We start from the raw sequence: 26651 nt of genomic DNA, 5'->3' as shown, positions 1-26651 counted from the left end.
AAACAAAAGAATGACAAATTCAATATTGGAGAAGATGGAGGCTGAGGATTTCATCCAGGAAGATAGCAAACCATAAATTAAGGGAGATAGTAAACTCCAGAAATCCACTGGTCACAGGAGATGGATTTTTTAAAATTGTGATGAAATACCAAAACTTGAAAAGCAATGAAGTTTCAAGCCAGTCAGGAGCAAAACCAATTTTGTATGCAAATAATCATTTGAGAAACAGCAATTACTCTGAAGCTAACTTCCCATCAAAGTGATTGGGGTGGAACTGGGAAATCACCAACCAAGATTCCTAAAAAAATAAAGGTAGAGTCAGCACCCACAGAACTGAACTAGAACAAGTTCTAACAAATGAAACATTTCCTTTTGACCAGGAAGTAAGTTATCCCACATGGAATGCCTAAAATCAGGAAGTACTAAAAACATAGAAACTCATACACACGTGAACAAATTAAAATGAATAGAACTTGTATGACAATGATATTATCAGATGTATAATGATATTATCTTTTCATTCAAAAACTATGAAACACCAGACGATACTGTATGAAGTAGAAGGCAAAGGAGGCAAATGCCATTGAAGTATTAACTAATGGGCTTAATTCTAATTTTTCTTTCTTCTGAAATTGTTATCATAAAGGTGATGTTCAGGGGTTACAGTTACATAAATGAGGTAATGATTATATTCCTTTTGGACACTGTCACCCTGGCTTAGTTCTATATTAACTATTTCTAAACTAATTGAGAAAAAATTAAAATTTAGAAAATGAACCTGACAAATTTAAAAAGAAACAAGAAAAAGGAGCACAAAGACTTGGGTCATGTAATAGTAAAACTAAATATCAACAGCTACATTCACTGTACATGAACTAAATGAAAGATGGATAAGAAACAACTATATACTGTTAATAAATAACTAGGCTATAAATGTTCAAATAGACTGAAAGTCATGAGATTGAAAAAGATGTACCATGTAAATTTTAGCTAAAAGGAAGCTAGTGTAGCATATAAATATGAAACAAAATTATTTCTGTCAAAATCATTACTACAGAGAAAGTCAGGATGACACAAAGTTTGTTTCATAAGGAAAGAATACCAGCACAAATTTTATGCAAATAATATTATGATCTCAAAATTCATCATCTATGAATAGCATCTTTCCTTTTCTAATCCTTAAGCCTTCTGGAATTTTTTCTATATTTATATATAGAAAATATTTATATATTCTATATTTATTCTAACTAGAATTTACATAGAGTGTTTTATAAAAATTAATAGCTAATCTTTGTCTTTTGGTTAAAAATAGGTTTTAGAAATACCACTATTTTGTTAATATTCTTTAAATTGAGGAAATTCCCCATTATTCCTAGTTTTAATTTTATTTTCATCATGACATGCTATTGCATTTTTTACAAGAGCTTTTAATGTGCATCTATTGGGAGGATCATATGATATTTTTCCTTTAATCTTTTAATGTGAGGGATTAAAACAACTAATTTGCCAATATTGTATTCCTGAGATTTAGCTATGAGCAAGCTATTCTGCTTGCTAACATTTTGTGTCAAATTCTTGTCTCTATTTCTGAGCAGAATTAGCCCATGATTTTCCTTTCATTTCTCATGCAGGTTTGGTCAGATTCATTAGCCTTGGACAATGATGTTCTGATCCCCTTTGCTTGGCAAAATTACAGACTAACTTTGGGACCCTGATCTCTCTTCTTATAAACCATCTAACTCTTCATTGAAAATGGTTTAAAAGTTTACAATTGTAACCTGTTTCTCTGTGCCTTTGAGATAAAAATTATCTACAACTCAGGAAACCATTTTTAAGAACCTGGTGGTCATTTCCCTAAAAGTGATCAGAGGAGGGAGGAGGGAGGGAGGGAGGAATAGTATTAGAAAATCAAAGGAGGGGGTAACAATGTTTGACAAGAAATGTACTCATTACCTTATTCATGTAACTGTAACCCCTCTCTACACCATCTTTACAATAAAATAAAATTTAAAAATTAGAAAGAATCCCTAATTTCTCTGAGAGGACAGGAACCTAATTTTTATGAGGAGCAATTAGTGAACAGATGAGCTACTAACATTGCTCTACCTCCCTACACTACCCCAGCACTTTAATATCTTTTCCTTTTCAATCATTTTTCTATTTTTTATTTAATTATAATTTTCCATTTAATTTTTAATGTTTATTTATAGATGTGGTAAAAATAGTGAAGTACAGAGTTAGAATAATTATAATAGTGGTCATCATTATGAGCATAGAATTACAAAACTAAAACATGTTCTGGTTTAAAGCTACACCTAGCAGTCTGGAATATTCTTGAATGAAGTTTACTGTTCCTGGTTCACTGGCCTAGTGCTTTTTTTTAACCCTTACTAACATGAGCTTAGATAAGAAACCCAGTTTTTCTACTTTCTGATTATTTAGGTAAGATTGATACTATTTCTATCTTGAACATTTAGGAAAAAAACTCCACAGTAATACAAGACACTATGTTGGAGAAAAAAAAAACTCTACAATAGTACAAGACACTATGTTGGAAATGAACTTCACAACTTGGTGAGAAGAAAGGGAAGAAAAGTAGAAGAAAAGAAGGGAGGGGGCTAACAATGTTGGACAAGAAATGCACTCATTATCTTACTTATGTAACGCTAATCCTTCTAACATCACTTACAATAAAATTAAATTTAAAAATAAACTAGATCTATAATTTTCTTTGTGCCAAGAGTTTTGACTGATTCTGTTAACCTATCATTTTATCATTTTATTGTATAATTAATTTTAACCTATAGTACCTACACCTATGTCCTCTTGCTTTAAATTTTCATAAAATCAATCCTAAAATGTGTTTACTGATTTTATTGGGCTTCCAGGGAACTATTGTTTAGTTAATGAAGATAGTATATTTGTTTTGTGTTCCATCTATTTTTCTGATATTGATTTTTCTTTCCTTTTGTTACCTTGGCATTTAATTTGCTATTGTTTTTTCTAATTATTAATATTATTGCTTCAATGATTGATTAAAATCTGTCACCAATTCTAAAAAAAAAAAAAAGACTTATTTTGGACTGAATATGTGTCTCCAATGGAGGATGTTTGTCTAGAATGCATGAGGCTCTGGACACTGCAAAGTTGGATGAGGAGAGAGAGTAGATATATTGTTGTGATCCAAACCAAGACAAGAATATTTTTAATTATTTTTAATTAATTTGTTTATTTTTATTTTTAAATAGTTACACAAAAGTGTTTCAATCCACTTATATTTTAACCAGATTTTAGAGTTAAGTAGTTCAATATTCTTGAGAATGGAGTAAAAGCTATAAGGATTGACAAAGGAAAACAAAACTGTTAGAGACAATATAGCTGTTTATGTAGAAAATCAAAAAGGATTTATAAGAAAATATGAAAATAGTAAGAGAATCCATCAACACCATCAGACATAAAATCTTTATTTAAAACAATCCATTGAGTTTTTAATGTGGCAGGAACCAACTACTACAAAATTAAATTTTAAAAATATACACCTTTCACTACCCTTAAAATATGTAACCATCAAAACCCTAATTCCTGAAATATAAAAATATTCCCTCCTAATCACTGAGAAGACAGAAACAAACTCAAAAGTGAAGTAAAATAAGCAAAACAAGCATTTAGCTAAAAGAACATTTAAATGGCCAACAAAAGTATTAAAACATCCTTTCCCTTTTTTTGGGGGAGGGGGGTCCGGTCATGGGACCTGAACTCTGGGCCTGAGCGCTGTTCCTCAGCTCTTCAGCTCAAGGCTAGCGCCCTACCACTTGAGCCATAGCGCCACTCCGGCTTTTTCTTTTGGCTTATGTGGTGCTGAGGAATTGAACTCAGGGCCTCATGTATGCAAGGCAAGCGCTCTACCACTGAACCACCTTCCCAGCCCTCCCTTTCCCTTTTTATAGCACTCAGGGAAAGATACTATTTTTCAGGTTTAATAATTACAGATTTATACTCTGCAAATAAGCCTCTTTTTTTCTTGCTGGACCTAAAGCTTGAACTCTGTGTCTGGGCACTTGTCTTTGAACTTTTGTGTTCAAGGCTAGTGTTCAACCACTTGAGCCACAGCTCAACTTTTAGCTTTTTGTGGTTAACTGGAAAAAAGAATACCATGGACTTTCCTACCCTAACTGACTTTGAACTGAGATCTTCCTATCTCAACCTCCTAAGACTACAGGAATGAGCTACTAATACCAGGCTCTCAAATAGGCTATAATCTTTATAAGAATTCTGTCTCTGCCTCTCTGTCTCACCATCTCTCTGTCTCTCTCTGTCTCTCTGTCTCTCTGTCTCTCTGTCTGTCTGTCTCTCTCTCTCTCTCTCTCTCTCTCTCTCTCACACACACACACACACACACACACACTCCTTTTTCCTTAGATTACATTTAGTTACTAACAAGGTTTATACTGTCTATAGTGTATTTCCATCAACCTCACCCTCCTTACCACCTTTCTACCCTTTCCCAACAGTTGACATTGCTGTATTTCACAGTTGTAAATAATTGATTTCAACCATAAACCATATTCAATCTCCTTCATCTTCCTTGTTAACCCAATCCCCTTCCCCATGTATCTACCCACACATACACAATCTATTTCTTTTTTCCCTGCCTCCCATAAGCTTTCGTTGGAGTTCTTGATGCTGTTTTCATATAAACTTGTCATCGATTATAAAATTATTCAACCTCTTTTTTTCTTCATTCTTGGGAAAGGCACTTTAAAACCACACTGAAAGTCAACTACAAAATCTCTATATTAGCAAAATATTCAAAGTACTAGTAATCCCATGTATAGTTGTATATTCATAGGAAGTTATACATAACAAACAAGAACATAAACTGAATTAACTCATCTGCACAATTGTTTAGCGCTCTCCATTATAATGGTCGTTATGACTGCTTTTGTGCACAGTGATCTCCCTTTTACACAGAATTTAAATGTAGCATTAATTGGTTTTCAAAATGTAGAACTTGCCCAAATCCCTACTAATAGTAAACTGGGTAAATAAATTGTGCTTGGAACTTTGGGTTTTTTTTTTAACTGTATTTTTTTTTTGTCTTTTTCTTTTTTGGTACTGGGGATCGAACCCAGGACGTTGCACTTGCTAGGCAAGCGCTTTGCCACTGAGCTACATCCCAGCCCTGGGTAAATAAATTGTGAAACAATCAAAATTCAGATACTAATCAGAAATTAAAATGAATAAACCAGAACTAAGTACCAAATGCAGGTGAATTTTTGAAATGAAGTGCAAGGTGTCACAGGATTAAATTACAACTTAATATAAAGTATCTTGATCGGCTTTACTAATTCCTTAAGTTTAGCAACAGTTCACTCCATAAAACAGGATATACTCTTTCCTTCTCAATATTAGGATGGAACCCATAGTCAGCAAATGCTCTCCTTTGAGGTTCCAAGCCTGGGAACCAGCAATGTGGTGATCAGAGTAAAGGAGATTGTTGTTTGTTTTTTGTTTTTAACAGAGAACATTTATTCAAAGTCACTTCCCTTGTAGAACAGGGACAAAGAGACAGAGTAATAGAAAAATAAGTGATTAGTCAACACTGCATTATTTGGGACAACTTCATTTGTACAGGAATTAAAGAAGAAATTTTATTATCAAGCCAATTGAAACCAATCTGGTTGGAAATTTGCCTGCTACCTTTCTAATCTTGATGTCTCAGAGGGTCAGATAAACAGCTTAATTTCAGCTTGGTGATATGAGACTTTAGTATAAGAGACTCCATTTTTATTTTTAGTATCATCTATGGGTGTTTAATCCAAAACAAAGGCTTACTATACTTTTTATTTAATTAAAAAACTTATTGGAAAATTGTACATTGTAACTATTTTCATATTTTCATGATTAGGCAAGGAAATTATTTTAAAATGAAGGTTGAGTGTTAACTGCAAATAAGAACATAGAACTTACCATTGGGATGCAATAGATAAGAAGCTTCTAGGTTTTTCATTTGAATCGTGTATTGTTACCTGTCATAACTATCAAATTGTACCTGTTCATTTTGCATTTTTCCATGTGTCGTACTTTCAACTTGATCTTATGAAAACTTCTTGCAACTTAGACTTAGTTAAGAATAGTTTTCAGTAGCACTGATGAATGAGTAAGGTATAAAAGTCCAATTGAGCTAACAGGGAAATGGGTCTAAAAAGAAAGAAAGAAAAGGAAAACTAATAAGAAGCAGTTAAAAATTAAATAAAACTTAAAATGATTTTTAATCAGGCTGAAACATACAAGAATTTACATTGAAATCATCTATTAAAAGCTAGAGATGACATATTATGTGTATTTTTTTCCTTAGAGCACTGAAGAGGCAGAAAAGAATCTGAAATGCTGGACTCACACAATCTTCTGATTTGCAGAAGGGCAATCCTTTTAGGCCAGGGTGAAGTCCCATTGCTACTCTCACTGTGTACTCCTCTCAACTTTTCTCATCCGTATCCTTTATTAACGTGGCTATCTTGTTTGCCACAGCATTAGCATTTTCTAGTGAATCTTTTTCCATGCCTTTATTTCCCTTCATGTCGTATAGGTCTTGTTTTATTTTCAGTTCTCTCAAATGTGATAGTAGTGATGGCCTTCCTCTTTGTGTTAGCATTTTTTTGTCACTGTAACAAAATGCTTGGCTGATATAAGCAACTTAAGGGAGGTAGGATTTATTTGGGCACCGTTTCAGGGATTTTCATTCCCTAGTCCTTGGCATAATTGATTTAGGGCTCATGGAGAGGCAGCACCTCATGATGGTTGGGACATGTGGCAGAGGCTATTCGTATCAAGGTGGACAGGAAGCAGAGAATCATAGAAATGCTAACAAGAGGTTAATATTCACAGTGAGAAAGAGTTGGTGGCCACACATGCTCTAACCTGAGTCTAACTCATAGTGAGGGCTTCTCTTCCTCCTCCACCTTGAAGATCTGAACTCTTGAAAGCCATTTTCAGTTAATTTGTTGCATTGTGTCAGTTATTTTTGAATATTAGTGACAAATACCTGACAGAGAAGACTTCGAAGAGGAAAGATTTATTTGGGCCTGTAGGTTCGGAGATTTCAATCCATCCTGGAAGTCAGGGCATGTCACAGCAGAACAGCTTACATCATGACAGACAGGAAGCAGAGATTCAGAGACAGGAAGGATACAGGAACCACCCCAAGCTAGACCCCCTCTTACTATCTCCAGGACTTTCCAAAATAACACCACCAGCTGAGTCCTAGGCACTAGCAGATGTGCTTGTAGATTGTATTTCATACTTAAATCATAAGCATATTCCATTCGATATTCCATCCATAAGAATATTCTATTCTATACATATTTACTTTTTTTAAAATGCCCTAAATTCTTTCCCCTGGTGTCTTACATAGCCTATTATATCTTGCAAATAAACTTTTGCTTATGGCAGTATGCTGTCTACTGTCTACCTCATATGTCAAACTTGTCATTTGTCTAGAGTGTTTTGTCTCTACAAACTTATATGCCAAGCATGTCATATTATCTTTGATTCATTCCATACTTACTCATTGCCTTTCTCAAAATAGCTTTTGGAAACTTCTTCTTCTTATAAGAAAATAGAACATTTCCAAGAAGTTCAATGAAACATAAAGGGAAGAGTTTAAATTTAGCATGTTCACAAAATGCCCACACATCAGCAACAGACAATTATTCTCTCAGATACACATAGTCACTGGTTCTAAATAGCAAATCAAAATGAAACCAGAACAAAAACTCAAGAATAACTTCCCTTAAAATAATCTCTTGCTAACATCCTACTACTTTTTCCCCAGAATTATTTCTGCCATATAGCCTGGAAGTAAATATTGGTAAAATATCACTATATATTGAGTCAAAAGTCTTATTACTTTTCTTTTAATAGAAGCAAAAGAAATGTTCAGTAGGAAAAGATAGTAATGCATAATTACCTCTAAGTAATATGATATCCTAAAAGACTTTTTGAAATCATCAAGTGAATTATTTAAGGCCAAAAAGTACACAGGCAAAAAAAATCACAAGACAAAAAGATAGCGAAAGCAAATATTTAATGGGCCAGAGGTTAAGCCTATACCCCAGTAAATAACTAGAGAAACTTTATAGTAGCAATGATGCTTTGGAATAATATGGTTTATCATAAAATAAGCTCAACAACATTAAAGCAATAATTAAAATGGATAGTTAAGAAGCTAGAGGAGTTTATATGTGCATTGCTCTGGTAATCTAACCTGGTTTTAAGACTGTAATGCCCTTAGAAAAATAGATTTTTGATCCTGAGAGATCACCCTTAGAAACAAAATATATTCACTGAGAAAGCACTAGGTGCCAAACCAAATCAGATACATCAAGCTTTTAATACTAAATGGTTTGGAAGTATGGATAGGGGGAGGGGGCAGGTTGACGACCAGGACTAAGTAGTCAAATACAGAAATTTGTGAGACTCAGTCTCAGCAAATGGGCTGGGTGCAGCGGGGAAGCATAGTAGCAAGGCACAGTTGCATAAAACAAAGGAGAGTACAAGTAGAGGACCACAGCCCAGACTATCCCTGGGAATAAAGTGACATACTTCATAGAAAATAACCAACAAGAAAGGCACTAGGGATATGTCTCACATGGTACAGCACCTAAGCACACAACCCCAAGTTTACTCCTCAGGACCTCTCGAGACAGACAGACAGACAGACAAACAGACAGACAGACACCCATAGAGACTAGATGCCATGGGAAGTAGTTCTGTGGCTTCAATTTCTATGTTAAAAGTTTCAGATAATTGTGGGGTTACCAAAGACATCAATTTATGGTATTCAGCCAATGTGTTTTTTTTATGAATAATCCTACTACACAGTGCAGACAAACAGCTTCAACTCTCCATTCATCAGGAACTTTCAGGAATTACCATTATAGTTTTTATGAATTGCCAAATTGTGCTACCAATACAAATGGAAGCCTTCTGCCAAAGTTCTAGGGAAAAAAATGATATACATATATAATGGCTTATAGTTCTACTGCTTATAACCCATGCATCCCCACCTTAGCTCTGTTCCAGACTAATACATTTGTTTTTTTTTTGTTTTTTTTTTAATTTTATTTTATTTTATTTGAGAACATACTGTACAGAGGGGCTACAATTACATGGGCAGGATAATGCATACATTTCTTACCAAGCATTGCAGCCTCCTCCTTTGTTTACCCTTCACCTCACTTCCCAGCCTCCCCCCACCCCCCACCCAATTATACCCCCCTCCCCCCCCCACACCGATATTGTAAAGTTGGTTTTGACATGACATTTTGTTCTTCTCATTGTTGCAACAGGTCCACCTGAATCCTTAAACGACTTGTTTGTTCCCATCTCCTCCACATGTTATACTGACATCAAATATAGTGAAAGCGGGGGTTACACTGTGGGGGAGGGACATACAAAGCAACAAAGAAATAATCTTATAAATGCGTTAGAAACACATGCATGAAAGAAACGAAAACATTAAAATACATATTTAAGGGTTCATGTTCCTAACATCACATTATCTGACCTTTTCCGCTTGACTCATACCTATACTAGATATTGCAAATAAGGGAAACCATGGGACCTATGCTTCTTTGGGCCTGGCTTACTTCACTTAATATAATTTTTTCCAAACCTTTCCATTTCCTAACAAATGGGGAAATGTCATTCTTTCTGATGGAGGCATAGAATTCCATTGTGTATATATACCACATTTTCTTGATCCATTCATCTACTGAGGGGCATCTGGGTTGGTTCCATATCTTAGCTATGGTAAATAATGCTGCAATAAACATAGTTGTGCTGGTAGCTTTAGTGTGGTCTTGTTTGTAAACATTTGGGTAAATGCCCAAAAGTGGGATTGCTGGATCATAGGGGAGATCTATGTGAAGTCTTTTGAGGAACCTCCATACTGCTTTCCAAAGTGGTTGAACAAGTTTACATTCCCACCAACAATGAAGTAAGGTTCCTTTCTGTCCACATCCCCTCCAGCATCTGTTGTTGTTAGAGTTCTTGATTTTTGCTGTTCTAACTGGAGTGAGGTGATATCTCAATGTTGTGTTGATTTGAATTTCTTTTATGACTAGGGATGTTGAACATTTCTTCATGTGTCTATTGGCCATCCTTGTTTCTTCTTCAGAGAAGCTTCTCTTTAAGTCTTTCGCCCACTTATTTATTGGGCAGTTGATTCTTTGAGGATTTGTTGTTGGGTGGTTTAATTTTTTGAGTTCCAAGTATATTTTAGATATGAGACCCTTGTCCGTTGTATGGCTAGTAAAGATCTTCTCCCAATCGGTGGGCTTTCTATTGATCTTGCTAGCTATGTCATTTGCCCTGCAGAAGCTCTGCAACCTTATGCAATCCCATTTGTCCAACCTTTCTTTCATTTGTTGTGCTTCCGGGTCTCTATTCAGAAAATTTCGGCCTGAGCCAAGGAGACCTAGGGTTTCTCCTATTCCATCCTGTAATGTTTTCAGAGTGTCTGCTTTGAGTTCAAGGTCTTTGACCCATTTGGAGTTGATTCTGGTGCAGGGTGATATATAAGGATCTAGCTTTAGTTTTCTACATGTAGTTAACCAATTTTGCCAGCACCATTTACTGAAGAGGCTGTCTTTCTTCCATTCTATTGTTTTAGCTTCCTTATCGAAGATTAGATGGCTATAGGTCTGTAGGTTCATTTCTGGGTTTTCAATTCTATTCCATTGGTCCTGAGGTCTGTTCTTATGCCAATACCAAGCTGTTTTGATTACTATGGCTTTATAGTAGAGTTTGAAATTTGGTATTGATATTCCTCCAGCAGTGTTCTTTCCGTTGAGGAGCGTTTTTGCTATTCGGGGTCTTTTATTGTTCCATATGAATTTTTGGATTGCCTCTTCTATTTCCTTGAAGGATGAAGGTGGAATTTTGATAGGTATCGCGTTGAATTTGTAGATAGCCTTGGGAAGTATTGCCATTTTCATGACGTTAATCTTGCCAATCCAGGAGCATGGGAGGTTTTGCCATTTTTTAAGTTCTGTGTTGATTTCCTTTTTCAAGATTTTAAAGTTTTCATCATAGAGGTCCTTCACTTCTTTGGTTAAGTTAATTCCTAGGTATTTTATTTTTTGTGGGGCTATTACAAATGGAGTTGCTTTCCTAATTTCAGCCACACTTTTCTCATTGTTGGCATATAGAAAAGCCATTGATTTTTGGGGGTTAATTTTATAACCTGCTACTTTGCCAAAGTTTTGAATCAGCTTGAGTAATTTGGGAGTGGAGTCTATGGGATTCTTTAAATACAAGATCACGTCATCTGCAAAGAGGGAGAGTTTTATTTCTTCTTTCCCTATTTGGATCCCCTTTATGTCTGCATCTTGTCTTATTGCTGTAGCTAGGCATTCTAATACTAGATTGAAGAGAAGTGGAGAGAGTGGGCATCCTTGTCTCGTTCCTGAGTTAAGAGGAAATGGCTTTAGTTTTTCACCATTGAGTATAATGCTGGCTGTAGGTTTATCATATACAGCCTTTATTGTATTGAGGAATGTTCCATGGATTCCTAATTTTTCCAAAACCTTCATCATAAAGGGGTGTTGGATCTTGTCAAATGCTTTTTCTGCATCTATTGAGATAACCATGTGGTTCTTATTCTTGCTCCTGTTGATGTGATGAATAATATTAATTGATTTGCGTATATTGAACCAGCTTTGCATCCCTGAAATGAATCCTGTTTGATCATGGTGTATGATTTTTTGGATGAATTGTTGAAGTCGATTGGCCAAAATTGTGTTGAGAAGTTTTGCATCAATGTTCATCAAAGAAATGGGTCTATAGTTCTCTTTCTTTGATGAGTCCCTGCCTGGTTTTGGGATGAGGGTTATGATGGCTTCATAGAATGTGTTCGGTAGTGAGCTTTCTCTTTCAATTTCATTGAAGAGTTGGAGGAGTATTGGTGTGAGCTCTGCTTTGAAGGCCTTGTAAAATTCCGCTGTAAAACCATCTGGTCCTGGACTTTTCTTAGCTGGGAGGTATCTTATTGCTGTTTCTATTTCAATGCTTGATATGGGCCTGTTAAGCTGGTTTAACTCATCTTGGTTTAGTTTTGGCATGTCAATATTTGCTAGGAAAAGGTCCATTTCTGTCAAGTTCTCAAACTTATTAGCATAAAGTTTTGAGAAGTATTCCCTTATAATGTTCTGAATCTTGGTTGTTTCCGTGGTGATGTTTCCATTCTCATCTCTGAGTTTATTAATTTGGGTGTGTTATCTCCTTTTTCTGATAAGGTTTGCTAAGGGTCTGTCAATTTTGTTAAGTTTTTCAAAGAACCAATTCTTTGTTTTGTTGATTCTTTCTATAGTTTTTTTGGATTCTAGTTCATTTAATTCTGATTTAATTTTGATTATTTCTTTCCGTCTACTGGATTGGGGTTTATCTTGCTGCTCTTTTTCAAGGAGGTTTAGATGTGTCATTAAATTGTTAGTTTCTGATCTCTCCAATTTGTTGATGTAGGAGCTCAGAGCTATAAACTTGCCTCTGAGTACTGCCTTTGCTGTGTCCCAGAGGAGCTGGTAATTTGTGTGTTCATTTTTGTTGAATAGCATGAACATTTGAATTTCCTTTCTAATCTCTTCCATGACCCACTCATGATTCAGCAGTGTGTTGTTCAGCCTCCAGGTGATACCGGACTTTCTTTGGTGGCTTTTGGTGTTGAGTTCTAATTTTATTCCCTTGTGGTCAGAGAGAATGCAAGGTATAACTTCAATGTTTCTGAATTTAGACAAGTTTTCTTTGTGGCCTAAAACGTGGTCTATTTTAGAAAACGTTCCATGTGCTGCTGAGAAGAACGTGTATTCTGATGCTGCTGTGTGAAATGTTCGGTAAATGTCTGTTAAGTCTAGTTGATCTATGCAGCTGTTTAGATCTGCGGTTTCTCTGTTGAGTTTTTGCCGAGTTGATCTATCTAGTGGGGAGAGTGGTGTGTTAAAATCCCCAACAATTAATGTCTTTGGATCTATATGGGATTTGAGGGAAAGTAGTGTTTCTTTGATAAATTTGGGTGCTCCATTGTTTGGCGAATAGATATTTAGAATTGTAATATCCTCCTGAAGGAGAGATCCTTTAATTAGTATGTAGCGACCTTCTTTATCTCTTCTCAAGAATTTTAATTTGAAGTCTATTTTATCTGATATTAGGATTGCAACTCCCGCCTGTTTATGAGGGCCGTTTGCTTGGTAGATTTTGTTCCAGCCTTTAACATTGAAAATGTGTTTGTTTTTACGGGCAAGATGTGACTCCTGCAGGCAGCAGATAGAAGGGTCTTGTTTTTTAATCCAACTAGACAGTCTATGTTGCTTAATTGGAGAGTTCAGTCCGTTAACGTTAAGAGATAGGACTGAGAGGTATTTGGGAGTTCCTGCCATATTATCCACCTTCTTAGGGGCTGCGAAAACTGGGTTCTTCCTAAGGTTCTTGGATTCTCAGTTTGGGTGCAGTTTCTTGGCCTTTGTTGCGGTCTTGTTGGTTTTCTATGTGTAGGACATCTTTAAGAATCTTTTGTAGGGCTGGTTTGGTGGAGATGTATTGTTTCAATTTTTCTTTGCTATGGAAGGTTTTTATTTGGCCTTCAGTTATGAAGGAGAGTTTAGCTGGGTACAGTATTCTTGGTTGATAGTTGTTTGTTTTTAGGGCATGGCATACGTCATTCCAGGCTCTTCTTGCTTTGATTGTCTCTGCTGAGAAATCTGAGGTAATTCTAATTGGTTTCCCTTTGTAGGTGATTACCCTTTTCTCCTTGACAGCTTTAAGGATCTTTTCCTTGGTCTGGGTTGATCCTGTGTGGATTATAATGTGACGGTGGGATGTCCTATTCTGGTCTGGTCTATTTGGGGTTCTAAAAGCTTCTTGTATCTGAATAGGCCTATCTTTTTGTATGTTTGGGAAGTTCTCTGCTAGGATCCTGTTAAACAAATTTCCTAGACCATTAACTTCTGTTTCTAGGTGCTCCTCTACACCCATTATCCTTAGATTGGGCCTTCTGATGGTGTCTTCCAGGTGTTGGATAGACCTATCATATTTCTTGGACTTGTCTTGGATGGTTGTATGTTCTTTCTCTATAATATCTAGGCTGTCTTCAATCCCTGAGATTCGATCTTCTGCATGGTCTAACCTGCTGTCAAGACTCTCTACTTTGTTTTTTATCTCTTTTCCTTCTAATTGGTCAGCTTTGATGGCTTCAAGTTCTTTGTTGAAGCTCTGTTTTAGGTCTTGTATGAATTTCTTTACTTCCTTAATTTGGTGTTCAGTGTTGGTTCTCAAATCACTTAGTTGATTGGTTATGGTTTCTTTGGACTCCCATTCCTTCTGTTGGGTTCCATTCAGCATTCCCTTTGTGGTCTCCCTGACTTCCTTCAGCTCTTTGTTAATGGATTCCATGAATGCCTTTAGTGATCTTTGTGTATTCTCTACCTGGTCTCTCAATTCCTGAATTACTCTTTGATTAGCTTCCTCCCGTCTGTGGGATTCCTGCAGTTCTCTTTCTTCCCGTTTGTGGGAATCCTGCAGTTCTCTTTGAGTGTTCTCTGCCTGCTCACTCCATTCCTCCCTTTCTCTTTGAGCATTCTCAAGTTGTTCATGCAAATCCTGTATCAGTTTTTGAGTAGCTTCCTCACGCTTATGATATTCCTGTATAAACTTCTGGGATGCCTCCTCTCTCTCCCTATCATGCTCATACAGAGTCCTTTGTACATTGTCAAACTTCTCATTTATCATGTTTGCTATTAGTGTTTGTAGAGCTATTTGGGAACTCTCCTCTGGATTATTCTTTATCTGTTCTAATCCCTGATTATCAAGGTTGGGAATTGAGATACCCGAATTTGCCATTTTTCTTGTTTTTTTCCGGCTTACTCAGCCCATTTGAGATGAAGATTGCACCAGTTTTGTGCTAGAACAGTATCTTAAGGCAACCATCAACCAAAGTTTGCATTTGTACAGTCAATAGTCTACAGATACAATCTAGTTCAACAGATACATCTATTCAACATCAAACAACTATATGTTAAAGTACTTCGAACCGCAGAAAAGAATTTGGAAAACCAGAAATTATTAGGATTAGGGAGAGATGTGGGTAAAAAATAGGAATAGACTGGTGTGGGGAGGCACAGGGAGAGTTAACTATGTCCTAATCACAATGCAGGAAATGGGTTGGGTAGGATGCAAGTAGAGAGAGAGAGAAAAAGAAGAGACGGAAAGGGGAATGAAGAGAGACCAGAAAAAAAATAGAAACATAAAAATTAATGTTATTATAGAGGTTAAAAGACCATCTATTTAGAGAGGAATGTGAATATGTTCAGAGAAGGGGAGGGACATAGAGGAGATGTGAAAAACTTTAAGGATGGGAAAGGAAGAAGAAAAGATCAGAAGTTCAGTAGAGCTAGACAAAAAACAAAAAGATAATTAAGAAAGATAGAAAAAGAGAAAGAAGACAAGAAAAGAAAGGAAAACGCTCATTCACATATTCCTAAAATAAAAATTATAAGATGAGAAAAAAAAAAGTTACTGGAAAACAATTATTTTTTCAGAAGAGGCAAAAATTAAAGATTAATAAAAGTTTTAGAAGGGGAAAAAATTTATATACATATATATATATATATATATATATATATATATATATAAGGTAACAAAAAACAAGCAAAAAAAAAGAAAAGAAGAAGAAGAAAAAAAAAAAAGAAAAAAAAGTCTTTTGATTTTTTTTGGGGGGGGGAGGAGTGGGAAGAATCCTGTATCACCCTTTTGTCTGTACCCAGTCTCTTGTTGGAGTCTCTGGTCAGCTTGAGGTCCTGTGGCTTGATTGGTTTCTTATGTCCGTTGGTTGGAAGAGGCAGAAAAATGCTCTGCTTTACCCAAGATTTTGAGATCCCCCTCCCAGGTTAGTTTTCTGGGAGGGTGATCTGCTTTGAGAGTCACAAAAGAGGGGGATGTGGTGATGAGGCTAGGTTCTGGGTAGAGTTGAGGCCTTTCAACAAACAGTAGCTTTTCCCTGGGGCTATTTTGTGATAAAGCTCACAGCGCCCAGCCTGGAGCCATTCTCAGGGTTTCTGTTTTTCAATTGATTGTGGTGGCTGCTAGAGGGAGGGGCAGCCTCTGGCTCTGGTTACCCAGTGAGGCAAGGCACTCCAATGGCTGGCTCCTGAGCTGGGTGACTTTTCCCTGGATGGAGCTGAGTCTGGCAGGTCACTTCGCCATTAAGTTCTTGTGACCTGCTAAATGACTCGTTTTATTCCAAGGCCTGAGCTGGAGCTAGCAGCTCCTCCGAGCTTTGTCGGTATCCAAGATGGAGATCACTGGTGCTGGGGGGGGAGGGGTGGCCTTCCCTCCTCTGCTCCCTGAGAAGGAGTGAGGACGTCGGGCTTGTACTCACACCGAGTCTTGGATCCTGGGTCGTCTCTGGTCTGCAAACAGCAGGATGAAGATGTCCGCTCCTTGTCGGTTCTTGTTGGTGTTGAATAGAATCCGCTCGTCCGCTGTGTCTGGCTCCTTAGTCCCGGACCCTCTGTGTCTCAGGTATGACCCCGCGGCGGTGGTCGCCGCCGCGACCCTGCCGCCGCAGCGGCAGCTGATGTGTTTCCTTGGCTTCCCCTCTCTTGTGTAACTCTCTGTCCTGTGATGGCACACTTGGTGTGATTCTCTGGCTTAGGACTATTCACTGGAACTCTAAAACTGCTTTCTATGCGAGAGCTTGTTCAGATTCCAGCTTCTCCGCCATCTTTCCGGAATCCAGACTAAAACATTTGTTACTAATGAGTTCAATGGCATTTTGCGTGGGTTTTGCCTGGGGCATCTTCTCTTGGGTATCTTTGGAAACTAGCAGTCCTTTAAGTCACCTGCTAACTGGCCAGAGCAGGAAACACAAAGTGAGTATAGTTCCTTCGAAGGAAATTCCAAATATAAGAACTCTTCCTTGAGGCTATAAAGCCAAAACTAGAAGAACATGTTTTTCTCCTTGGTGAAAAGTTGTACTTTTCATGTTACATCAGAATCTGGCATCAAGGTTGTCCAGCTCTCCCTTCATTCAAGTAACCCTGACAGTATCAACAACCAGCCTTCAGAATTGACTAAGGGTATTTTTTTTCCTCATTGGCTGAGGCATGACCTCCATTTACTTCACCTAGCATTTGTGAGTTGTGGTCATGTGGTTATTCTACCCCCGGTCTTTCCCTAGAAAAATCATCAGGTATAGCCAGATAGCTCTTCCCAGTCAGGGCCTTATGGGATTGCTTACCTATTCTCCAACACTCTCCAATTGCTATTTATTTCAAATGCAGTACTTCATACTAGTATTTCTTGCCTAGTAAGCAAAGTTTTAAACAGATGTGGTCTTTTGTTAGCAGTAGCTTTTGTTGTTGGTTTTTGTTTGTCTTTCTTGCTGGTCATGGGCTTGAATTTAGGGCCTAGATATTATTCTAGGCTAGCGCTCTACCACAGAAGCCACAGCTCCACTTCTAGCTTTTCTGTGTGTGATTAATTGGAAATAAGAGCGTCATAGACTTTCCTGTCTGGTCTGGCTTTGAAGTTCACTTCTCAGATCTCAGCCTCCAGTACAGTTAGGATTACAGGTATGAGCCACTGCTGCCCAGTTTAAAGAGATTTTTTCCCTTTTCACTTTCCTTTTTATTATTCCAAAGTCAAATGTTTTTAAATTCATCCATCTTCAACTTTGACCTAATGCACCATCATTTCCCTAAGATATGAAAGTTTAGAATCTCTGGAATACTAATTTCATGCTTCTAGATTTAACAACATTATTTTGTTTTTAATTTCATTTTATTTTCTTGAAATCTTGAGACAGTTGTAAATAGATGCTTTTAAAGACACTTTGGATACACATATGACTATACATATATACATATGTGTGTATATACATATACAGATGGATATACACAAATATCAGGTCTTTGCTAAAGAGGCTATGTTACAGATCATCTAGATTGGTTTATTTGTACAGTTTCTAAAATCAGACATTCTATATTTGAATACCTTAAATTTCTTTGACTGTTGGGCTGGTTTTTTAAAATGTGTTTTTAGTTAAGTAATACAAAATCTGTCATAAACAACAGAGTTGATCTGTTTCCTGTAGAATATGTGTTAGTCTCCACATTGAGGAATTTTGTTAAATTGAAATCATGTTTCATTATCCATGGCCAAATATCTATGAGAGCCTTTCCCACATATATTTTCCACTTAGGGCTAATGGACATTGGCATATTCCAGTCTACCATTCTTTTGGTTGGTATACAGTTTTACTTTAAAAGATTCATTTTGGAATCCAAGCCATGCCAGGTTATAATCATAATAATCATAGATAAAGAGATATAGGGGCAGAAAGAAGATGGTTAGGTTTTTCCAACGTGAACTCCCTTGGATGAAAGGGTTGTCTGGAGATGCTGAGGTCATATGTACAGAATGCCTGACACACATCCTGCACTAAGTAAGTATTATATTTCATTCCTGTGCATTAGTCACAGTTCTCCAAAGAAACAGAACCTGTAGGGTGAATATAAAGAATTATTTGCTCTTAAGAATTGGTCTGCATAATAATAGAGGCTAGAAGTCTGGAGCCTGTAGGGTAGGTATGTAGTCAGGGAAACCAAGGAAAAACCACAGTTTAAGTCTAAGATAATCTGACGGATATAAGGGACATTTTCTTTTTATCGGTCGTTGGACTTGAACTCTGGGTTTGGGTGCTATCCCTGCACTCTTCAGCTCAAGGCGAGCGCTCTACTGCTTGAGCCACAGCACCATTTTCAGTTTTCTAGTGGTTTATTGGAGATAAGAGTCTCAGGGACTTTTCTGCTGCCTGGGCTGGCTTTGATCCTCAGATCTCAACCTCCTGAGTAGTTAGGATGACAGGCGTGAGCCACCTGGGCACAGCTTTAAGGGACAAATTTTTCCATTCAAGTACAAAGGAAGTCTGCTGCAGATTTCCTTCTTGCCCCCAAAAATCAATCATTTGCTCTGTTCTGGCTGTCAACTGACTTGATAAGACCCACCCTCATTATGGAGACTCACTGCATTACTACAAGTCCACTAACTTTCAGGTTAATATCATCCAAATTAATTCACACAAAACTATCCAGAGTAATATATCTGAGCACTGAACCCAGCCAAGTTGATAGATAGATAGATAGATAGATAGATAGATAGATAGATAGATAGATAGATAGATAGATAGATCTACCTACCTGAAGTCCAATTATTTTATTATTCAAGAAAACAGATATTCTTCCTTTCTCTGACTTCAGTAAAACATTTTGCAAGTCTGCTAAAACCAATTGGGAAGAGGTACCTCAGTTTGGGCCTATGGGATTATAAAGTGGCAAATATGACCTGTGAAAGAGCTTTCCTGAGAAGATATATACTCAAGCTTTAGAAGAAACTCAGCCATTTCCCAAGGAATCTTCTCTTGTGGTAAGAAAAAAGAAGTGTGGTTTGATCTCAAGGAAAAGGCTAACGTTTCCAATACCTCTCAATCAATCAAAATAATCTGTAAGCTGGCATCTGTCTACTCCTATAATGATAGTGAAATCTCCCTGAGCCTACTGAAGGGTGGCTGGCATGTGGGTACAGCCAAGTAGAATAGTTACAGGCAAATGCATTAGAAAGACAAAAAAAATGAGGAAAGAAAAGAACTCAAGGAGGCCTTCTCAGAAACTGCATTGAACCTATGAAGACTAACCTAGGCCTCTGCTACGTGACATATAACAGAGATGAAAAAAGTTTCATAAAAACAGTATTCTCACAAACTCCAGACTGAAAGTAAATGGTACTCACACAAGGCTGTTTGTTGACAATGGCAAGATCACTGGCACAGAAGAGTAGTCGCAGGTCACAAAGGAAAAGTGTGTCTTTTATCCAAGAAGAGACTGAGAAATAAATCTCTCCTCTTTAATCTGTACTTTGTGGCCTCATCAACAGTAGATAATCAAACAAACAAATCTGTATCTGGACAGAGAAATGGTTAAGGAAAAGGAACAAGGTGAGAAATTTAAGTGTGACCACTTACCATACAAAATCACAATGTCTTGTGGTTTTGTTTAATATGAGTACAATTAACTAAGGCATACTGACACACATCTGTAATGCTAAGATTCAGAGGCAGAGGCCGGAAGATTGCAAGTCTGAGGCCAGCTGGGGCTTCATAGGAAGACTCTATCTCAATAACAATAAAGTGAAGGTGAAGCAAAAAGGCAAATTCTGTCCTATAAGTTATGTCATCATTGCAGATCCAAGGAAAGGGAGCTGCTAGTGACAAGTAGGAAGCAGAATGGAGAATTTAAGCCCTAACAATTCAACAGTAAAGTGTCAGGATTTTTAACTCAGTAGAGTTGGCAATAAAGGTGGAGCTATGCCATGTTGTGTGCACCACTGACACACAGAGATGCAATAGAAAGAAGTTCTCTCCTTTCTCTTGCAACAGGAAACATGGTTTGGTCAGATAAAATGGAGATTGTTTCTGATCAGAGGTTGGAGGAGAAATAATATGTGTGTATGCATATGTATGTGTGTGTAAGTGTATGTTTATATATGTGTGTTCAAGCGTTCATACGTACTCAGGCAAGTATAGGTATAGTAAAATTTTCTAGTCCTGGCATGAGGATAACCAAGTGAAGATTTAAAACTCAATTACCTCATTACTGAAGGTCTAGATGCTTTCCTAACTGTGACTTTGTTATGTCATTTTCCCCACTGTGATATGATTAAGATTCCAAAGAGGAAAAGCATATTTCTCCTCACCTTGAGACTGCAGGTCCATGTGTGTGCTGAGCTCTCCAAGTGACATAGTAGACAGTTGCAGAACTGTAAGTTTGTCCCTGACAAGTGGGAAATAGTTCTGAGACTTTTACCCTCTCCTTGCCAGCTGTTTACTCCCTTTCTTCTTCTCCCCCTTTCCCATAGGATGGAGGTAGGCAGACCTCTCATCCGCCAGATCTGGCTGTCCTCAGGGCGCACGATGCTCCTGCTTCAGCTGGCTCATGACTAGGAGAATTCTCTCCTAGCTTGTGACCTCTATCTGGCAACTGCTGTACCCTTTCCTTGAAGGCCCTCAAGCCAGTTTAATGGCTTCTTAATGCAGCTTTCAAATTTCTTCATTACATACATCCTCCTAAATAAAGAGGCTTAATATGTCAATTTTGAGTTAACCAGGGAAAGCAAAGAATAATTAATCTTGAATCTAAGAGGTGCTTAAAAATGACATCACATGTTCTCCCACACACTTATTATCTAGGTGTATTACTTCACAAAGATCTTTCCAGCTCTACAGACACCACTCAAGACCCAGAAGTCTGGCTTATGAAAGTAGTCAATGAGTGATGTCCAGAAAATTACCCTTGATGTTGATAACTAAATGTTGAGAAAAATGTAATGAATCTGGTTACATTCATACCACCTCATATTCAACTTTTACTATGAGGAAATATTGTACAGAAAGGTACTTGAACTAGTTTAAGAAAGAGCAAATTTAACAGAGGCAAATTTCTCATTACTTCAATTAATATTTCGCACCTACTCTATGTCATTCACCATGAGAGAAAGGAAAACAGTAGAAACGAATTAAGACCGGAGGAATCCAAGAACTTGTTTTCTGGAGAAGTGGAAATTCCAAGTTTGGTAGCAGTCCTACGAAGCAGTGGTTCACAAAGTTTCACCAAAGCTAGACATTCCAACATACTTAAATCATGGCTTTTGAGACTGTTGAAAAACACCTATGAGAAACCATGAGCACACCTCCAAAAGTAACAAAGGAAGTAGCCATCAACGAACCCTGTTAACCCTTGCTTTAGGGAAAAACTGATGTTTCCGCAGAGAGGACAGGTCTGAATATTCACCCAACTAGAGCATCTCAACAAGCACGTAATCCCTATTTGCTCTCATAGCTTTCCTTCCTGTGCTCCTTCTTAACCTAAATGACTCAGCCAACACTGGCTCCCATGATCGGTGTACTTCAGCAAAGCTAGGTTAGTAAGCAGTGATACTACTACAGGTTTTAGAAAAATCCACAGGCAGAGTGGTGGCTCAGAGAGAGCACCCAGGCCCTGAGTTCAAGCCCTAATCAGAGCACAGCAAAAACATAAATGAAATTAACTCGATTCTCCATGAAAAAATAGAACACATGAAATTAAAGATTTGGCTTTTATCCTTGAGAATCATATGTATAAAAGAGAAAATGTATATAAGATAACTAAGTTGAGCCAATTTGTGAGCAGTGATGGGAGGGGGAAACTGAGGGAAAGCAAAGGAAGAGGTGACATTGTCCAAAATAAGCAATTTACTCAATACCTGACTTAGGAAATGGTAAGCCCTCTGTACAATAACATTATATATGTATTAATTTAAAAAATAAAATAACTCAGGAAAAGAGAAATGGGGAACAAAATATTGCAAGAAGCAAAAAAACTCATGGAAAAGAATTGATAAAATGATAAATTGATAAAAATTTCATTCAAAATAAGGGAAATAGGATGCACAAGATGTCACACAGAATTCAATAAGTTTGAAAATCTTAGCTTTTTTAAGGTACAGTGGTTCCAGAATTAAGCACATTCTGGAAAAACACACATTTTAAATTTATGTTTGACCTGATGAAGAAGAAAAGGAGGAAGAATACAGATACAGGAAAGGATTTTCATTCTTGGTACTAGATTTGGCTAGAAATTCAAGTTTTTGTCTGTCTGTTTGGCTAGTTGGTTTTTGTTTCATTTTGTTTGCTGAGATTTGAACTCAGAGTGCCCTATTACATGAACCACTTCTTTTTGCTGGTTAGTTTGGAGCTTGGGATCTGGAGGACTTTTCTGCCTTGGCTAGCTTTAAACTGAAGTCTTTGTGATCTGAGACTCCTGAGTAGTAGCATTATAGGCATGAACCATTGGACAATAAGACTAATTTTTAAATGAAATCAGTATTGACAATGTATAAGTCTAAAGTCACATAAATACCACTTGCATTTTATAGCATTGAGACAATCTGAACTTGAGAAAAATACTTGGGTTTTATCTCTGGACTTAAAAAGTAATTTTTCACATTTGCCCCTTCCTTTTTAATATGAAAATTTGGGGGAGTGGGGTTCTAGTACCCAGGCTTGAACTCAAGGCCTGGGCCCAGTCCCTTAGCTTTTTCTCTCAAGGATAGTATTCTAACACTTGGAGCCAAGGCTCCATTTCAAGCTTTATGGTGATCCACTGGAGATAAGGCTTTCACACCTTTCCTGAACAGGCTACTTTAGAGTATAATACTCAGATTTCAGCCACCTGAGTAGCTAGTGTTATACACATGGGCCACCAGCACACAGCTTCAAATAAATTGCTATTATCTCTGTAAACTTCATGAGTCCATTATGCTAGTTGTGAATTTTACTTATGAAAATGTCCCTTTATTCATGCAGTCCTCAATAAAGTTAAAAGAGGAATAAATATGATCAAACTACTTTAGTTACCTGTATAAAAATGTTGTAATAAAACTCGATTATTCTGTACAATTTGTTCCACTTTCTTCCAGCAATGAAAAATATAACTGTGCTTTTCCCAAGACCTCTGCCAGGACTTTATTATTTGCCTGGCACTTCTGGAGAAATGCATGTATCACAGTTTCTGTAATGCTTACTAAAGGCAGATTCCTGAGTCTCACCTCAGACCAATGAAAGAACAATTTTTATGGGTAAGCTTGGAAATCTCCATATTTGAAAAGCTTTCCAAGTGACTGATCTATGCACCACAATTGGCGAAATACTGCTCTAATCCTTAACGTTCCTGCTGGAAAAGCAAACCAGAAAGTACAGTGTGGCTTTCTGACAACTGTTATACACTCATCTGTTCCTTAACAAGTGAGCTAAGTGTATAAGCATTTCAAGTACTGGTTAAGCCATCATCTACCTTTGAAGAATAAACGTTTAGCCTATAAAAATCTTTCTTGATCTTGTCCAGAAAACAGATTACTTTCCCATGTTCATGGGCATTGCAATTACTAACGCTAGTCTTCCACAAAATTCTTTGTCTCACCAAGTATCATTGAGGGAATAGTTTTCAGTTAGCAGCAATACCTGGTTAAAGCATGAATCTGCAAATGTTCTAGCTGCTTTCATTTCTATCCAGTATTGGGGAAGAACTGTGTTGAGATCACACCCAAAATTTTCAAGGGACTCATCCAATTATCTTCATTTTATGGTAGAAATAAAATGGTTTGGTTGCATTATCAACTGCTTTGCCATTTGTGCTACGGTTCATAAAACACACTGGAAGATTTGAAGAAAAAAGTTGTAGGTGAAAAAAAAAAAACCATAAAGATTACTTAAGTTTTTACAAATGTATTCTACAAACAGACCAAGACTAAGACCTATCTGAATCATCAAAAATTCCAAATCAAAGGAGTTTGAATTTTACTATTTATCTGCGTTTTAGATACTGATGATCAGTATTAGTTACCTTCCACACCTGTTTTCTATTCATCTTCTAAGGACGTTTGATATTGGAATAAGAGTAAAAAAGACTCTTGTGGCACAAAATATACTTTAATTCTTAAAGTAATTCTCCTTAATTACTCATTAAACTTGAATAAAGTGCTAACTATAAGCCTGGTAAGATAGCACACACCTGTAATCTCAGCAATTGGGAAGCTGAGAATCTCAAGTTCAATGAGACCAGCTGGTTCCCTACTCAGAACCAAAAGCAAAAAATAGAAACAAACTAAAAAGAACTTGACTTAATTTAATTGACTCTGATAATTGCAGAACTGTGAGCTGCAGTTAGTAGCAGAGTAAATAAAATAATAAAGTTAAAGAAGACAAACACAACACAGTCAGATAGGACCTATCTCTACTGCCACTTTGACCACTGTATCACCTTGCACAAATCACATAACTTTCCTGAGCCTGAAGTCCTTGTTTACAAATGAGGACTAAATTGAATCTGCTTTCTTGAGCTTTTCTGCAAATGTAACAAAATAATAGCTGTAAATGCATTTAGTACAATATCTCAAAGATATCGACTTCAATACTTGTTTGTTACCCATTTTATATAAATATGCATCTCTATGTACGCATGTAAGTATACAAGTTTCAATGCAAGCATACTCAAGAGAAAATATAAAAGAATAAATGATAAAAGATGGAGGGGAGTCTATGTAATCTTGTAATAGAATGCTGTGTAGGCACTGAAGATCTTTTTTATTCTTTCATGCATTTTTGTTGTTATTATACAGGTGATGTACAGAAGGGTTACAGTCAGTATAAGTCAGGTAAGGAGTATATTTCTTTTTGGAAAACATCACCCCTTCCCTCACTCTCTCCCAGTGTTTCCCTCCCTTCCCCACCTACAAGTTCTATAGTTCATTTTCAATATAGTGTCTATATTGAATATATATTTCAATATAGTATCAACATTGCTGCATTTGTTCACCATTTTTCCCTCCATTTCTATGCCCGTCTTACCCTCCAAAAAAAGATATGTGAGCAAAATGGCACAAAGAAAACAAAAACAGCAACAAAGGGAAAAAAACTCATTTCCATTTCTTGGAGTTTGTTTCAAAAAATATTATTTCCTAAGATGAGATGCACATAGGTATTGCACCTTTGTGTTCCTCTCCTAAGAACATCTTCCTATGGTGTCACTGATCTTATTTTTTTTAAACCAACAAATATGGAGAAATAGTAATGATACTATGTCAAATAGAAATAGGACATGAAAGTATGCATTCAGACTGAGGGCATGGGTCAAATGGCAGACTTCGTTTGGAAGTCCCTGAATTCAAACCCCAGGAATTTCAAAAGGAAAAACAAAGCATAGATTCTATGAAAAAATGTATATGCAGTGATGAGCACTAGAAAAAGTACTTCTCAATGAACATGTTGTTTACTTCTGTTTGTGGCCTTACAGTTACTATTAATACATATCTGATTTCTGTTATCAGGGCCAGTATCTTTTGGGTATAGGTCCTAGTTATTCATGTCTTTTTAGAAGCATGGATACACCAGACTTGGTGACACAGATCTATAACCCAAGTACTTGAGAAGCTGAGGTGGTAGGAGCCAAATTTGAGACCAGCCCAAGATTCTGTCTCAAAGGAAAAGAAGACATGAATATTAGAAGCTGCTACCTGAATGCAATGTTCCACAGGTATTCCAGTACAATAATGTGAACATCCAGATTTTAATCTGGATATTTTTATAAGATGTATCTATTGCTTTTAGAATTTATTGTCCATTTATTTTGTACTAAGTACTAGGAACAAAAAGATCAGAATTTACCTGAAAGAACTTACGGTTGAGTAAAGAACTCAGAAAGTAAAGAACTCTGGTAAGGAATGTGCAACGTAATATAGAGGCACAAGATTGAGCAGACAATTTTCATCGTAGATCTGAGGTTCATCAGCTGAATCTTGATACAGGACTAAGAATGGCTTTGATTTCCCATTCCTAAGTACAATCTACATAGGATACTCTCAAGAAGCATCCAGTCAGAGGTACATGAGAGTGGAAATCAGGAGAGTTTTGAGATGGCCTGAGAATCTGAGAATCTCCACTGGTTGTAGTTAAAGCCTGAGAACATTTGAGGCTGGTCAGAGTGAATGTGAAGGAACTAGACATATGA

This window comes from Dipodomys merriami, unplaced genomic scaffold (assembly GCF_024711535.1).
Source record: "Dipodomys merriami isolate MVZ:Mamm:240054 unplaced genomic scaffold, mDipMer1.0.p SCAF_24, whole genome shotgun sequence".
Taxonomy (NCBI): domain Eukaryota; kingdom Metazoa; phylum Chordata; class Mammalia; order Rodentia; family Heteromyidae; genus Dipodomys; species Dipodomys merriami.
Note: the sequence above shows the minus strand (reverse complement) of the source record.